We start from the raw sequence: 18,298 nt of genomic DNA, 5'->3' as shown, positions 1-18,298 counted from the left end.
ACTATTGAGGCTATTCGAGGCGCTTTCATACGACTTCCGTGGACGAAAAATTTCAGTTTTTCTGGGGGAAGTATCCGGATCATTCGCGGCTATTCCAGGCGTAAGTTTGAGATGACATCTCCAACATTGATACCGGAACGATCTTTTCGAAGATTTGTTCCAAAGCACTACTTATGGTGCTTGGTTTTATGTGGCGATCACATCGTTAGTTGGGAGCCGCTTATGGTAAGACGATGCACTTTATTCTCTAACACTAGCATCTTATTTTTTTTCGATAACTGCATTTTCTTTGAAAGACCGGATGGAGAACAAGTGTTCTCCATCAACATTGATAATGAACCAATGGAAATTACCGGTTCTTGCTAGCATTTGTTCTTGGACTTGCTATGCCCTGAAATACAAGACCCATGGTGCTATTGGGTAGATAATATGTATGTCTACACTACGAGTTCTTGCATGAGTCGTCATGCGCAGCGCAGGCATTTTCCGTATCGAGGACCAAGGGACTATAACGTCGCTTTTGGTAACTTTGTCCATGAACATAGGAACTGTTATGTTTTGGATCATGCTAAACATTTTAGGGGAATGGCGTTTTTCTTACGTGAATAATGCCACTTGCGGCGTTTTCCTTGCTTTAGCCCGGGGCGTATGTGTCATGACCTTCCCCAACCTTGATGTCTAGTTTAGCTCGATCCCATAGCATGAGGCATAAGTTCCTTCTTATGCCCGTTCTAGTTTCCCGTATTATGCTATGTTTCTTTCCTGTTTTTGTACCGTTTCACGGGATGGATTACGGTCGACCGCAGTGCGACCCCACCAATAGTATTATTCGATCCTTCCGTGCAATGACTTGGCAAGGGTGGAGGATACAACCTCATCGAGGTTGCACCCTACACCCCATCAAACCAAGTGGCTCTTAATAGGTTAGCAATAATAGATGATAAATGGTGGGAAGCGACAAATTATCATGGCATGGCGGGGACGCCTTAGGAACCTCACTTCTTTATGGAAGAAGAGGATGAGTAAGATGATGAGTAATCGCGGGGAGATAAGGTAAGTTTTCATTCTAGTTAGTGTCTGCTTATGTCCCAAGCAATTTCATTCTTGTTAACCCCATAATGGGTAGAACTTCATTATAGAGTTCGCGTCGGTTTTTATTCCTATATTAGATGCGTTCTAACTTTGTTTTGCGGATATCCCCTGAATTTCCGCAGCGTTTCAATGGTATTTTTCCTACCCTCTTTATTTAAATGCTTTGAGGACAACGCGTGCTTCTTGTTTGGGGGCATAGAAACCGTGTAATTAAGACATCATCTGATAGGATATAGATAGAGTTAATATGCATTTGTTTTCTAGTTAAAATTTTAAAAATTCAAAAATATAAATAAATAAGTTCATGCTATACACTTAGGAATAGTGGTATTGTTTTCCTTCTCTATGCTCTTAACAATCTAGAAATATCCGTAGCTTTTGCATTAGAATAATTTTTAGAAACATAGGTTAATATGTAGGTAATAATCTTTGCATCTATTTATAAATATATTACATGAGTATCGATGATTGTTAGCGATGAAGTTTACGAAATCTAGGCTAGAGTACTTATTCTACAAAATCCGGTGAGAATATAGCCTAAAGCCTTATATGAGCCGAAACATTTGAGAAATGACACAAGGGAAAAGTAAAATCCGGATAGAGATATCACCGTCCACTTGCTTGATCACTAAACCATATCCTAAAGCGAGAATTTAGGCCCTCTTTGGATCGATATAGCCAGAGAAATTCAAACCTATGAATTATTTTCATCTAATTAAGCCCTCTGAGCCTTTCTTTAGCCTTTCATAAACCACAAATCCTTTACCCTTTTAAAATAAAATATATATAAAAATTAAAAATATATATATATATATATATATATATATATATATATATATATATATATATATAACCTACCCAATTAAGATAAGTCCGAGAATAGAATGAGGAAGAAAGAAGAAGAGAAAAACACGTGTAAACAAAAGTTAGTTAATTGCTTGAGAAAATAAATAAAAAAAGTTTCCATCCAAAGAAAAGAAAAATAAAAATAGAAATAAAATAAAAACTCCAAAAAAAAAAATAAAAAAAAGTCAAAAGCCAAAAGTAAAGAAAAAGGAAAAATATGGCTAAGGATGGAAACAAAGTATAGAAGCAAAGAAAATAACAAGGTTTTCTCTAAGTTACATAATATGAAGACTCTATTATCTCGGACTTGTCCTTTTGAATATCCATTTCCTTCCTTCTTAAACCATCTCCTAATCCCCACAACACCTAATAAATACCTCTAGCTCAATTAGGAATAGGTTAGTGTGATAGTAAGTGGCGATGTCTTTGATCGACTCGAGTTCCTTGTTGTCATTGAGATTGTAAGGTAAAGTGTACCCAATCGCACACACTAGAGTAGCAAAACTTGAGTGGAAAAATCAGAGTGTTGTATCTTGACTATTATTGTGAGAACCTACTTAAGGGCTTATTCGAGAAGTTTCAAACGGACTGCTATTGCATTTCATAGTATTACTCATTGTATATATGTTTATTGTAGATGATTGATTATTATGCATATATTAGCTTAGGTTTTCGACTTGATTACTCTATATACATTGCTAATGAGAGGTATAGATAATTTGGAGCATGAATAAAGAAACAATAGTTTTATTTCTTAGTCGTTGTAGTATAGATGAAGTTTGTGAGTACCTTCACTGGAAAAAACTCTCCGCGAGGCTATAACTTCGTCCACTAGGGAATTCCTAGTGGTTTAAAGGCCTTGTTGCATATGGTCAATGCAATCGCACTCGTCGAAACGAGTAGTTAGAACTCCATTTTGGTCACTTATTCTAATTTCTCATCTTTGCTTGAGGACAAGCAAAATGCTGTTTTTGGGTGGTTTGATAAGAGCCCAAAACTGTAGTTTTAACCACATGAATGGACATACTTTTAGATCAATTATGTGAGTAATAATTAAGAGTTAACACTGATTACGTGTTTTTATGCATTTCAGGCTTCAAAATCCATTATGTGCAGAAATATGCCACTTTAGCGAGATAAAGGAGCAAAGGTCGGTTACTAAGGAGTTCCGTGATTAAAGGCCAAGATTCAAGAAGACAAAGCCTTTCTAAAGCCCGGTCAAAAGCTGAAAAGTCGACGCGGGCAGAAACAGCACACAAAGTCAGCAGAACTTCGGAAGGCCATCTCTTTGGACTTAAACCTCGGAACGGGGCCTACCTTATGTCAAAACGACCGGCTCGGAAAGAGCTTTCCAATGGTCTAAGCCGTGATCCAATCAGAGGAGCAGAAGTGGACGAAAAGTCTATTGAAGCCAACTGCAGCTGAAGAGGCCTTTTTGGACTGAAAGAATTGGGTTTTGGGCCTGATTCTCTGGCCCAAAACATGGCTCCAAGCCCATGCACGATTTTTGGATCTGAAATTATAAAAACAAAAGTTTAGCTCTTTGTTAATGGTAGATTTTTTAGTAGAGAATAGTAGATTTTTAGGTTAGAAAATAAAGGAGCTTAGAATAGAAAGTAGCCATTAGAATAGCTTCTAGATCTAGATTTAATTGTTTTAATTAAGTTTAATTTCAAATCCAATTCTTGTTTTAGATTAAACTATTAGAATCATTACTCTTAATTAGTTTGATTAATAAAATAGCTAGTTGTTAAATTTCGATTCTTGTCATTTTACATTTGTGTTAGATCCCGATTCATTTACTACTTGTTATTCAATTCTTAGTTATTACTTAGATTTTAATTATTGTTTAATTTAGATTAGTAAATTTCAATTCTTTATATCATGTTTAGTTTAACTTTAATCGGAAATGATTGCATAATGATTCTCGGCTAAACCTCCATTAGAGGGGTTGAGAAGCCTTGATGAAAGCTTGATTCGACTATCGTAGAAATCGTCGTAATTTCCTTTCCACTCTAGAAACGATTAGATTAGTTCACCATGAGAATGGGTTTAATCATTCACATGCTAGTTATGAATTAGTAGGAATGTCATGTGTAATTAGGGATTAGGAAGAACCAAATTGTTCTGCGGCGATTCAATTCGGATTCTGACGATTAAATGGTTAATAGGATTAAGTCGAGTTAAGGTGGAATCAATCCCCCTCTAACTCCTTATCATCGAATCAACGTAGCATTCCCTTAGTTATTTTGATAACCGACTAGTTGCATCTTGTGGGTAGTTGCATCGTAGTCTAATTGCCTTTTCGTAAATCTCTCATTAGACCTTAAGTAGAGTAATTACATGTGATAACACAGCATGCGGAAGGACTAGGAGTGGAACGAATCACTCTACTCCACTATATCTCATAGGATTGAGAGTAGAAATCTTTGATAAATTAGGCATCATAAGCTAGCGTTTAGTTTTACTTACGTTTAGAGTTTCATCGCTTTATTTCGTAGGTAAAATTATTCATTTTATGTTTTATCAAATGGTGCCGCTGCCATCTTAGTTGTACTTTCGCATTGTTTTCGTAGTGTAAGTACTTTTCTTAAAAGTCCCATTTCACCCACCCACCCGTGTTTGATTCATACTGTGGCTTTCCGTTTCATCGTTGAAAAATTTCAGCGAAAATTACATTGAAGCCAGCTCGGAAGGCGCACTTACTCAAGCTCTATAGCTGAACCTGAACATGACCACCCCCATGTAAAACACCAGCCCTAAAACACCTGTAATTTGAAAATTACCGGAGCCTCACGCCTATCTTGGCGCACCAGCGCCTTTTTGTTAATTTTTCCGAAATTCTACGGTTTTGACTTTCGAACTTTGATTTTTCAAAATTTTCAATGTTCTAACCTGTTATATACACCGAACATCGTAAACAAGACGCTTATTCATAAAAGCGAAAGCAAGGGCCTTGTCGGGTATTCCTTTCTTCCACACCTCGCGTCTCTGTTAGAGTTTTATACTAGTATATCAGAATTGTTTGGAGTGTTGATATGTTTAGCTAAGTTTGGTTTTAGCCTTGTATGAGATTAAGGTGCGGCCGAACAAAACACGAGAACGTAATTACACAACAACGTCAACAAACAAGTATATCTAGTATACCACCCACTACACCTTCTAGCTACTATTTCACACACATCACGACCGACACAATGCCCGACAAAGAAGAGACTCCTCTCTCGACTTCTACAAAGCCTTGGCGATAGCCCCAAATCTTGCATCGTTCTAGTAGCGGACCGATTAGGGATTTCGAATCCCCAAATATTTTTTAATTTGTTACCCGTTTTCATGGATTAGACCATGAAAAACCTTATCGGCTACATCGTAGGATTGAACAAGTCCTAACAACATTCCACCATCCTACGGTTGGTGCGGAACAAATTAAACTCGAGTATTTCCCTTTCACCTTAGCCGATAAAGGCAAGGCGTCTTGGTTAACTGCCCAAACGCCTAATTCTGTGGACTCATGGGCTAAACTTGTTCAGCTATTTATGGAACATTTTTACCCACCCCTCAAGACGGAGGAGATGCTTTCCAAGATTCATTTCTTTCGACAAAATCCTCATGAATCATTTTCAGAGGCTTGGAATCGTTTCACCGATCTCCTTATAAAGTGTCCACATCATAACTTAGCAAAAGACACGTTAGTTCGTGCCTTTTTCAAAGGACTTCTACACCACCATAAAGAATTCCTAGACATAATGAATGGGGGTAGTTTCTTAAGCAAAGATGCCTCGGAGGCTTATAAATTTTTAGAGGATCAAACTAAGCGAAATAACAACTGGGGGGGTAGTGATGATATCCACCGCTCCGCTAGTTCATCAAATACAGTTAAGGCCACCGGTATGTTTGAAATTAAACACGATTCCGAGCTTAAAACTCTAATCAAATCACTCACTAAAAAGGTAGAGACCATTTCTGTTCAACAAAAGCCTATCCCCGTCATGAATGTAAATTCAAATCCATGTAGTTTCTGTTGGAGCCCTGAGCATCCCGACTCCCACTGTCCTATAGCCTATGAACAGGCTTGTTCTATTAATAGTGAACCTAACGCCCCTTGGAGATAAAATCCCAACTTCGGTGGGAGAAATAACCAACACGTCACACCTCAAGGGTACAATAATCAATATGTTAGGCCTACGCGCGGCTTTAACCAAGCCCCACTACGACAAGGGCGGGTCGGGGAATTTCAATAATTATAACAACCAAGTGCAACCTCGACAAGGTCAAGCACAAAGTCAAGGTAGTTATAATAATTATAATGCTAATAGAGGTATCGTTCGGTAAATAATAACTATCAAAATCCACCCATAAATAATTCCGTGAAATAGTTCCAAATCCACCACCACCGTGACTACTACACCCACAATAATCGGATCGTCTTGACACCTTCATACAAGTGAGCCAAAAACTTTTCCAAACCATGGCTCAATCTAACCAACGGCTTCTCCAATCCATTAATAATTTAACCCAACAAGAGGCTCAAGATAAAGACCAACCCAAAGTGTGTTTTCCGTGTCACGCATATACCTAATACTAAAACAACAAATACAGCCTTTGAGGTAACCGATAATACTAGTAATGAATATGAAAATGTAGGTGAGCTAAAGGTCATCACCACTCTCCGTTATGGCAGAGTGGTTGATAACAAAGTAACTATGCCTATAGTTACCCTACCCGATCGCCACCCGCTATTTTACTAGATACGAAATAGAAATTGAAGAGCCTACCACTGTAGAGGTACCAGTTACAACACAACCTAAGAAACAAGAAACCAACGGTTAAACATCCGGTGATACCATTGCTAAATATAAACGAAACCGCCCGTTTCCACAAAAATTAGCCGTGTTAACTAGGGATACAAATTATAAGGAGATTAGGGATGTTTTCAAGAATCTAACTATAAACCTTCCCTTCCCGAAGCTATAAAAAAAAGCTACCACACCATGATAAGTTTCTTAAGGAATTGTGTACTACTAGGCGTAAGACCAATGTACCAAAAGGCGCTTTTAACAACAACAATTCCCAACTTTATCCTGAACATAATGGAATTGTTAAGTACAAGGACCACGGGTCAGTCCCATTGTACAATGCACACCTTAGGAGATTCTTATCTGACGACCATCGTTATTAGACTTGGGGGCTAAGCGTTAACTTACTCCCCGTTTTATTTGTATAGACAAATAGGTCTAGACGAGATGCAACCCACTAAAATGGCGTTGCAATTAGGCTGATCGGTCTATTAAGTATCCTAAGGGTGTCGTCGAAAATGTTCCGGTAAAAATTCAGGATTTTTACTATCCGGCTGATTTTGTCATCCTCGACACGAAGTCGATTAACGACTGGTCCCAATCATCTTAGGGCGTCCTTTCCCGGCGGCAACCGCCAATGCGCTCATTAATTGCTGCGATGGTTCAATGTCCATGTCTTTTGGCCATCTTGTTTAAAACAAAGTCAATTATTTTTAGCATGATCGAGAGCTTTGATCGCTTTGCTCGAGATTATTTTAACAACACGCGTTCCGGATAATCATATGCCCAAATTTCTTTCCTTTGGAAGTTCAGACTCTAACATTTCCATCCCTACACTAGTCGATACACATATATTACGGATGAGGATGAGATAGATTACTTTCTCAAAGATGTAGAGGACTATCATAGTAACGAGGATATGACCAATCTAGATGAGCAATTCGATGAGTTTCTTAGAGCAGTGATAATTCACCCTATCAAGAACTACTTTCCACAACATCCACCTCATCTCCCTCCTTCCACCCTTTCAAAGGAATCTCGAGTTTGCACTTTCGATCCCGGTTTGTTTCTTCTGTGCTTCATAATTTTTTAAATTCACCTAGTAAACAAATACTTTAGAAGACAAAAGCGTGTGACACCTTCATTTTCAGACTTGAGACAGTCCCTACCTACACTATGAATGAGTTTTGTGCTAAACCCACATCCTCATTTTTTCCATGCTTTCCTTCTACAACTTACCCATATCCACCATATTCTCCACAACCATTCACTCTTCCACACTTATTCACTAGGACACCCTCTCGTTCAAAAATGAAAAAAAGGTGCATGCTAGGTTAAGTAATAGGGTTATCCGACTTCGCTTTCATTTTACTAGGTTGCGTCATAGGAAATCTTGGTGCTTAATTGTGTTTGGATATGTTTTCTGTGATATTTATTTATGGAATGATCCACAACTATTTCGGTTGTTGATATATGATAAACTGCATGTTCATACATATGTTTAGATAAGTCTCGAGTATCTGACTATAAACGACTCAACTTTTTGTGTTTGGTGCATTTCCTTTCATTTCCATATATTGGTGAGTGCACCATTAAGGTAACCGGGCCCCTCCCTACGGAGTGTGGCTGTAAGTACGGGATCCTAAGTCCACGTTTAAACATAATTCACGTTTTCCACTCTTGCATGTTTTCTTGGATTTTTTAGTCTTGTTTCTCTATGGGGTGAATTATGTCCTTCTTGTTTATTGTTTTCTTTTTTAAAAATAAATAAATAAATATATATATATATATATATATATATATATATATATATATATATATATATATATATATATATTAAAGAATAAACATAGTAATATAGGAAGTCTCGAATCGACTTTAAAAAAGACCCATCGCTAAAAACAAATTTTCTAAGCTCCGTTGTAAAAAATTGTTTGGGGGTGGGGTGTTAAATGTTTCTCGTCCTAGAATGTTTATGTCCCATTACAGTTGCTTAGGCCGTTTAATTGTATTACGATTCAGGTTGACATAATCCATGATTTTAGAGTCCAATTGTTCGCATAACATAAGTCATGCACGCACTTCGAGGCATTTTCCACTATCTTATATGTCATCCACGGTCGGAATAGAGTGTTTTATGGATCATTGGATTGGAAATTCTCTCCTGATCATTTTCATAACTCATTAAAAAATCGGACCGGTAACGAAGCGGCAATTTTGATTTGAAGTTTCGCAAAAAATCGAAAAAAAATCACAAATTTCGATTTGGGCTTGGGCCCAACCCGCGCCCACCGACAGCCAAGACCTTACTCTTACCTTCACCAACATCGCGATCATCTTCCACAATCCACCATTAACGCCCAAAGCTTAAAACAAAACCTAAAAAAAATAAAAAAAAAAACCTAAATTAACCCACCCACAATCAATACCCAACCCAAATCGATCGCAAACGCCTCCCCACCACCACCTCCACCAAATTAAATAAGCAAAACCACCGGAAATTCCAAATTTTGTTGCCGCGACCACCACTCCACCACCACCACTGTTTGCTTCAGTTGGTCGATTAACAACCCACCACCACATCCCATTTAAACCCCCACTACATTCAAAACACCAATGGCTCAACAACGCCGAATTTTGCGAGAAGCAAGCTTTTACAGCGACCACTTCGCCGTTTTCACGGTGTGAAAATGATCGGTCGAGATCTGGAATAGCTTGTGGTACTTTCGACCGAAGCCTATTACCACGGGGACTTAGTCCGGCGGTTCTACAATCTGAGGGAGTTGGAAGGGACGAGGATTTTTGTTGTGGTGGCGAAGAGGAGGAAGGAAGTGACGACCGGGTTGTTGGCTGAGATTCTAGGCATCCCGCCTAGAATCCATTTGATGTCACGCGTTGCGAGTCCCCACATAATGGGGTAGAGCCATTGATGAACGAGACGATTCATCGGGGAACTACAATGCGAGGTCGTATTGTGGTTCGTCGAGAGCTTCCATAGGACCCACCGGTAGGCGCATTCGATGGATTTGTCGGAACGATCTGACGCCCCGGGAAGGAGAAGGTCGGCGACATCGGAGTGAACTGCCTCCATATCTTATGGATACTCCGGGAGCAAAAGTATGAGTTCTGCATCTTGGAGTTTTACTTAGCATGATTAGGGGAGTAGGGAAGTCTGTTGCCCCTCTCCCTGTGTTGATAACCAAGATCATGTTGAAGTTGAGAGCAGCTCAGGCGACTGATAGGACTTACATCACCCTACACCGTAACCCTCGCATCTATAAGGAGGTGTCCAACGAGTTTGGAGGTTGGCTGAGGATAGAGAAGAAGAAGAAGAGGATGGTGGAGATCAAAATGCCGAGGAGGCTGGGGGAAATCAGAATGCCTCGGAGGATGAGGAGGATTTGACTTGTTTTGATCACGGATGCCTTGGAGAGGTGTTGGTCGACGCCTTGAACGCATGGCTGTGATTCATCGTGGGATCGTTAAGCTCAACACCATCTGCGAAGACCTCCGACTCGACAGGCAACGATGCATCATAACTTCGAGATCCGCATTACCGAGAGAGAGGGATGAGAGGTGGGAACAGATGAGGGGCGAGCTAGAAGCTCGGCGCCCGATTCGGAAGAGATGCTTACGATTCCCACCTCACGGGACTCTCCTTCCGAGGACACACCATCGAAACACGAAGGCGTCGTCGCCCGAATAATGGTGCCCCCATCGAGCCCAAGAGCGATCTCGGACCGTGTGCCCTCCGCTACCCGATGCGAGAGTAGTTAGGGATAGCATCGTTTGATGTTTTATGTTTATTTGTAGTTTCATTATTGTTATTTATTTTAATGTAAGTTTTCTTTCCGTAATTTGAATTTTGTAGTGAAATGTACTCGAATGAAAATTTTAATATAATCGCGGTTATTTTTATTATCGTGGTTGTCTCATATTGATCCCACCTTCCCAAATTGTTTGGGGGTGGTTTTATCTATTCGACAAAGATGATTTTTATATAACCCTCGTGTTAGAATTTATTCTGCGGAGTCAAGGTGAAAATATGGCCGATTAGGCATATCCGGAGGAATAAGTATAAGGGTAGGATGAAATCTAGATTAAATAGGTAGATTCTATCATAAATTCAAGCTAAAAGATACTAGGTTTGAATTAGAATCAAGATAATGAGTTGTTTCCGTTTTCGGTTTGGAAATTTTAGGATTTCCGAAACCGCCGTAATTAGTTTTGGCAACTTCCGACCGTTTTAGCAACTTAAAACCTATATAAACTTCATACATTCTACACTCACAACTCACACTACACCTAAACTCCATCACTCACCTTTCACTCCCACGATTCCCGTTTGCTTCGCTCATTTTTTCGAGTTTCAAGAACTCCGGCTCGACTCAGCGCTTCTACAGAGGCGCACTCGCGTGCCTGCATATTTTTTTTCTGAATTTTTGTCGAGGCTTTCGCTGAGCTGGCGCGAATTCGCTCAAACACCGAAATTCCAACTATTCAGAGCCTTTTCACTATCGAGCGCTCGACTCGCCGACTTCGTGGGACGAAAAATTTCTAGTTTTCTGCGGGAAGTATCCGGATCATTCGCAGCTATTCCAGAGCGTAAGTTTGAGATGACATCTCCAACATTGATACCGGAACAGTCTTTCGAAGATTTGTTCCAAAGCACTACTTATGGTGCTTGGTTTCATGAGGCGATCACATCGTTATCGGGAGCCTCTTATGGTAAGACTTGATGCACTTTATTCTCCAACACTAGCATCTTATTTTTACGGATAACTGCATTTTCTTTGAAAGACCAGATGGAGAACAAGTGTTCTCCATCAACATTGATAATGAACTAATGGAAATTACCAGGTTCTTGCTAGCATTTGTTCTTGGACTTGCTATGCCCGTTGAAATACAAGACCCATGGTGCTATTGGGTAGATAATATGTATGCTACACTTACGAGTTCTTGCATGAGTTGTACAGCGCAGGCATTTTCCGTATCGAGGACCAAGGGGACTATAACGTCGCTTTTGGTAACCTGTCCATGAACATAGGAACTGTTATGTTTTGGATCATGCTAAACATTTTAGGGGAATGGCGTTTTCTTACTTACGGAATGATGCCACTTGCAGCGTTTTCCTTGCTTTATCCAACGGGACGTATGTGTCATGACCTTCCCCGAACCTTGATGTCTAGTTTAGCTCGATCCCATAGCATGAGGCATAAGTTCCTTCTTATGCCCGTTCTAGTTTCCCGTATTATGCTATGTTTCTTTCCTAATTTTTGTACACGTTTCACGGATTGGATTACGGTCGACACGGTACGACCCACCAATAGTATTATTCGATCCTTCCGTGCAATGACTTGGCAAGGGTGGAGGATACAACCTCATCAGGTTGCACCCTACACCCCATCAGACCAAGTGGCTCTTAATAGGTTAGCAATAATAGATGATAAATGGCGGGAAGCCTGGCAAATTATCATGGCATGGTAGGACGCAAAGGAACCTCACTTCTTTATGGAAGAAGAGGATGAGTAAGATGATGAGTAATGCGGGAGATAAGGTAAGTTTTCATTCTAGTTAGTGTCTGCTTATGTCCCAAGCAATTTCATTCTTGTTAACCCCATAATGGGTAGAACTTCGTATAGAGTTCGTCGGTTTTATTTCCTATATTAGTATATGCGTTCTAACTTTGTTTTGCAGATATCCCCGAATTTCACGCCATTTCAATGGTATTTTTTTTCTACCCTCTTTTTTAAATGCTTTGAGGACAACGATGCTTCTTGTTTGGGGGGGCATAGAAACACGTGTAATTAAGGCATCTGTTAGGATATAGATAGAGTTAATATGCATTTGTTTTCTAGTTAAAATTTTAAAAATTCAAAAATATAAATAAATAAGTTCATGCTATACACTTAGGAATAGTGGTATTGTTTTCCTTCTCTATGCTCTTAACAATCTAGAAATATCATGTAGCTTTTGCATTTGAATAATTTTTAGAAACATAGGTTAATATGTAGGTAATAATCTTTGCATCTATTTATAAATATATTACATGAGTATCGATGATTGTTAGCAGTAAGTTTCTGAAATCTAGGCTAGAGTACTTATTCTACAAATCCTGTGAGAATATAGCCTAAAGCCTTATATGAGCGAAACATTTGAGAAATGACACAAGGGAGAAGTAAAATCCGGATAGAGATATCACACGTCCACTTGCTTGATCACTAAACCATATCCTAAGCGAGAATTTAGGCCCTCTTTGGATCGATATAGCCAGAAATTCAAACCTATGAATTATTTTCCGCTAGTCGCCCCTCTAAGCCTTTCTTTAGCCTTTCATAAACCACAAATCCTTTACCCTGTTACAAAATTTTAAAAAAAAATGTATATATTCAACCTACCCAATTAAGATAAGTCTGAGAATAGAATGAGGAAGAAAGAAGAAGAGAAAAACCTGTGTAAACAAAAGTTAGTTAATTACTTCAGAAAATAAAGAAAAGAAGTTTCCATCCAAAGAAAAGAAAAATAAAAATAGAAATAAAATAAAAACTCCAAAAAAAAAATAATAAAAGGGAGTCAAAAGCCAAAGTAAAGAAAAAGGAAAAAATATGGCTAAGGATGGAAACAAAGTATAGAAGCAAAAGAAAATAACAAGGTTTTCTCTAAGTTACATAATATGAAGACTCTATTATCTCAAACTTGTCCTTTTGAATATCCATTTCCTTCCTTCTTAAACCATCTCCTAATCCCCACAACACCTAATAAAGACATCTAGCTCAATTAGGAATAGGTTAGTGTGATAGTAAGTGGCAGATGTGTTTGATCGACTCCGGCTTCCTTGTTGTCATTGATATTGTAAGGTAAAGTGTGCCCACTGCGCACTAGAGTAGCGAAACTTGAGTGGAAAAATCAGAGTGTTGTATCTTGACTATTATTGTGAGAGCCTACTTAAGGACGTTATTCCGAGTTTCAGAAACGGACCTGCTATTGCATTTCATAGTATTACTCATTGTATATATGTTTACTGTAGATGATTAATTATTATGCATATAATAGCTTAGGTTTTGACTTGATTACTCTATATACATTGCTAATGAGAGGTATAGATAATTTGGAGCATGAATAAGGAAACATTAGTTTTATTTCTTAGTCGTTGTAGTATAGATGAAGTTTGTGAGTACCTTCACTGGAAAACTCTCACGAGGCTATAACTCGTCCACTAGGGAATTCCTAGTGGTTTAAGGCCTTGTTGCATATGGTTAATGCAATCGCACTCAGCGAAACGAGAGTAGTTAGAACTCCATTTTTGGTCACTTATTCTAATTTCTTATCTTTGCTTGAGGACAAGCAAAATGCTGTTTGGGGGTGGTTTGATAAGAGCCCAAAACTGTAGTTTTAACCCCAAATGCATATACTTTTAGACCAATTATGTGAGTAATAATTAAGAGTTAACACCGACACGTGTTTTATGCATTTCAGGCTTCAAAGTCCATTATGTGCAGAAATGTGCCACTTTAGCGAGATAAAGGAGCAAAGGTCGGTTACTAAGGAGTTCCGTGATTAAAGGCCAAGATTCAAGAAGACAAAGCCTTTCTAAAGCCCGGTCAAAAGCTGAAAAGTTGACGCGGGCAGAAACAGCACACAAAGTCAGCAGAACTTCCGAAGGCCATATCTTTAGACTCAGACCTCGAACGGGGCCTACCTTATGTCAAAACGACCGGCTCGGAAAGAGCTTTCCAATGGTCTAAACCGTGATCCAATCAGAGGAGCAAAAGTGGACAAAACATCTGTTGAAGCCAACTGCAGCTGAAGAGGCCTTTTTGGACTGAAAGAATTGGTTTTTGGGCCTGATTCTCTGGCCCAAAACATGGCTCCAAGCCCATGCACGATTTTTGGATCTGAAAGTGTAAAAACAAAATCTTAGCTCTTTGTTAATGGTAGATTTTTTAGTAGAGAATAGTAGATTTTTAGGTTAGAAAATAAAGGAGCTTATAATAGAAAGTAGCCATTAGAATAGCTTCTAGATCTAGATTTAATTGTTTTAATTAAGTTTAATTTCAAATCCAATTCTTGTTTTAGATTAAACTATTAGAATCATTACTCTTAATTAGTTTGATTAATAAAATAGCTAGTTGTTAAATTTTGATTCTTGTCATTTACATTTGTGTTAGATCTGATTCATTTACTACTTGTTATTCAATTCTTAGTTATTAATTAGATTTTAATTATTGTTTAATTTAGATTAGTAAATTTCAATTCTTTATATCATGTTTAGTTTAACTTTAATCGAAAATGATTACGTAATGATTCTCGGCTAAACCTCCATTAGAGGGGGTTGAGAAGCCTTGATGAAAGCTTGATTCCTCACTATCGTAGAATCGCCGTAATTTCCTTTCCACTCTAGAAACGATTAGTTCACCATGAGAATGGGTTTAATCGCTCACATGCTAGTTATGAATTGGTAGGAATGCCATGTGTAATTAGGGATTAGGAAGAACCAATTGTTCTCATGGAAGCGATTCAATTCAGATTCTGACGATTAAATTAGTTAATAGGATTAAGTCGAGTTAAGGTGGAATCAATCCCCCTCTAACTCCTTATCATCGAATCAACGTAGCATTCCCTTAGTTATTTTGATAACCGACTAGTTGCATCTTGTGGGTAGTTGCATCATAGTCTAGTTGCTTTTTCATAAATCTCTCATTAGACCTTAAGTAGAGTAATTACACGTGATAACACAGCATGCGAAAGGACTAGGAGTGGAATGAATCACTCTACTCCACTATATCTCATAGGATTGAGAGTAGAAATCTTTGATAAATTAGGCATCATAAGCTAGCGTTTAGTTTTACTTATGTTTAGAGTTTCATCGCTTTATTTCGTAGGTAAAACTATTCATTTTATGTTTTATCACTTGACTATGACATTCTCTACTATGCCCTTTGTGTACTTGATGGAGCGATCCGCGAGTTGCAGAGTCATATTGGTAGGTTTTAATTCATGAAGACCTAACTGCTTAAATAAGTAGTAGGGAAGTAGGTTAACACTGGCACCTAGGTCTAAAAGTGCGGTAGCGGTATACTTGTCACCCAATGTGCATGGTACAGTTGGTCGACCTGGGTCCTTATACTTTACCACACCATTGGTAGTGGTAATCGAGGGAAATTACTCAGTGAGGAACGCTTGTTGAGGAACATTCGTACGTCGTTTGGTGGTGCACATGTTCTTCAAAAACATGGCATGCTTGGGTAAATGCTTAAGCGCATCTAGGAAAGGTAAGTTTATGGTCAAATTTTTGAAGGTTTCACGGATCTCATCGAAATGTTCGTCACGTTTGTTCTTTACCAAACGGGCAGAGAACGGAGCTTTTGGGCGGAATCGCACATAAGGATCAGTGGCGTCTTTCCCTAGGGACGTGGGTGTAGAATTGGAAGGTACAACTTCGTCCATTATAGGTTGGGAAGTAGGAGTTGGAAGGACGTCAGCCGTGGTTTTCGTCGATTCCTCGTCTGGCATACGTATTTTATTGTCGATGGTTCGGCCAGAACGAAGAGTGGTAATGGCATTTACCTCACCCTGGCTTGGATTACTAGATCCTAGTGCATTGTTGAGTTCAAAGGTAGTGTTTGTAGGCTTAGGGTTTGGAACTGCTTGCCCAGGGAACACGCCCTTTTGACTTTTATCCTGAGCTAACAGTTGAAGAGACTGTTGGATAGAAGCTAGGATTTGATTATGTTGATTCATGTATGTCAGAAAAGTTTCAGGAACTAGTTCACGGTTATTATTTACGGGTTGATTTTGGTAGCCATATCCTTGATTAACGGGAACAAGGTTGCGGTTGTTTTGGTACCCTATATTTGCATTGTTGGGAAAATTACTTTGCCCTTGTTGGAATTGCGGAGGATTTCCTTGACGATAGGAATTGTAGTTCGCGGGTGGTCGTACAAGAACGTTGTTGACACCCGGAGGAGCTTGTTGTTGGCCAGGGGGTGCCCAAGCTAAATTCGGATGTTGTCGCCAAGGTGCATTAGGGATGTTGAAAGCACAAGCCTCTTCAGAAAGTTGGGGAGGGCACTCGTATACCAAAGGACAATAAGAATCGGTGTGCTCAGGACTTAAGCAAAGAGGACATGGGGAAGCGTTGGCAGCCATGACCTGTTTGGGTTTTTGATCATTTACTTGTACCGAAAGAGCATCGACCTTTTGTTTAGGGACTCGATCGAGTTTTTAATTCGGATCGGGTTTGACCTCGAACATAGACGTAACTTTGGTAGGAGTGTCTTTAGAAGATCTAGAAGAATCAAGAGTTTCCCCCCAATGGGTGCTTCGCGGAAGCCTGCTTCTCAAGAAACGTGTATGCTTCCAAGATGGCCCCTTGTCCATGAAACAATCGCCGTTCATGATATCTAATGTTTCCTTTTGATGGTCAGAGAGACCATTAAAGAATGAACGGACTAATACAGCGGTGTTGAGTTGATGATGGGGACATTCGAGAAGCAGATCAGTAAATCTGCTCCATGCTTCCGAAAAGGATTCCTGGGGGTGCTGGCGAAAGAATTGAATCTTTTGAAGCATTTCTGTAGTTTTCTTCTGAGTATAGAACTTTATCATAAATGCTTGTACGAGTTTGGCCCATTTGTCAATGGATTGCGGCGCTTCGCCATGAGCCAAACTGAAGCTCTATCAGCTAAGGTGAAGGGAAACAACCTAAGCAAGACTTGTTTGTTGGTAACAGTTAGATGGTGGAAAGTGGTGACTACTTGTTGCATCCGATGAAGGTGATTGTACGGTTTTTCATGGTCTAAACCATGGTAAACAGGTAACAAACCGAAAATGTTTGGCAGAATTTGAAAATCACCTGCAATAGCATCGAGTTTAATGCAGGAGGCAGGTCCTTCTTGTAAGGTAGTATAGAAATCCGAAAGGGGTTTCTCGACTATGGGATTTTCCTGGGCCATAATTACGGGTGATGACGGCAATGGAGATGTTTGACGAGGTTGGTTTATGATAAGTGCTCAAAAAATGCTATTTAACCCTCGATTATGCCTCTTGTTTAGCCATCTTAGTGGACTAATAGTGTTTATAAGTTGTGTTTTAAGATTCTACAGGTGAAAAAGAGAGTTTTGTAGAATATTAGAGAAAATGGGGTAAAACGGCAATTCGAGCATTAAGGATCACATGAGAGGCCCGTGGACAATCATGGAGAAGGCCAAGGAATTGAGTCGTTAAAGATGCGACTTGGACCTATCACTACTCTGAAATGACACATATACCACGGTCAATAAGAACGCGTTTATACCACGGTTCTTCCAAAACCGTGGGAAATACTTATATACCACGGCGAAATTTCTTTGGTCATTGGTTTTACTAGTATATGTCACGCTTACATGAAAATCGTGGGATAAGTTGGACCATATACCATGGTTGGTTTTTTTTCCAGCATGAGAGTACTCCACATCCCCACTACCTTAAACATAAACAGTGGTATATAAATTTTCCACTTTCTACCGTGGTTTATGACTTTATGCCAATTGCCAAATAGTCAGATAAAGCGGATACCAGATTTC

Source organism: Coptis chinensis, chromosome 4 (assembly GCF_015680905.1).
Source record: "Coptis chinensis isolate HL-2020 chromosome 4, ASM1568090v1, whole genome shotgun sequence".
Taxonomy (NCBI): domain Eukaryota; kingdom Viridiplantae; phylum Streptophyta; class Magnoliopsida; order Ranunculales; family Ranunculaceae; genus Coptis; species Coptis chinensis.
The sequence above is the reverse complement of the archived record's forward strand: the minus strand, read 5'-3'. Positions refer to the sequence as shown.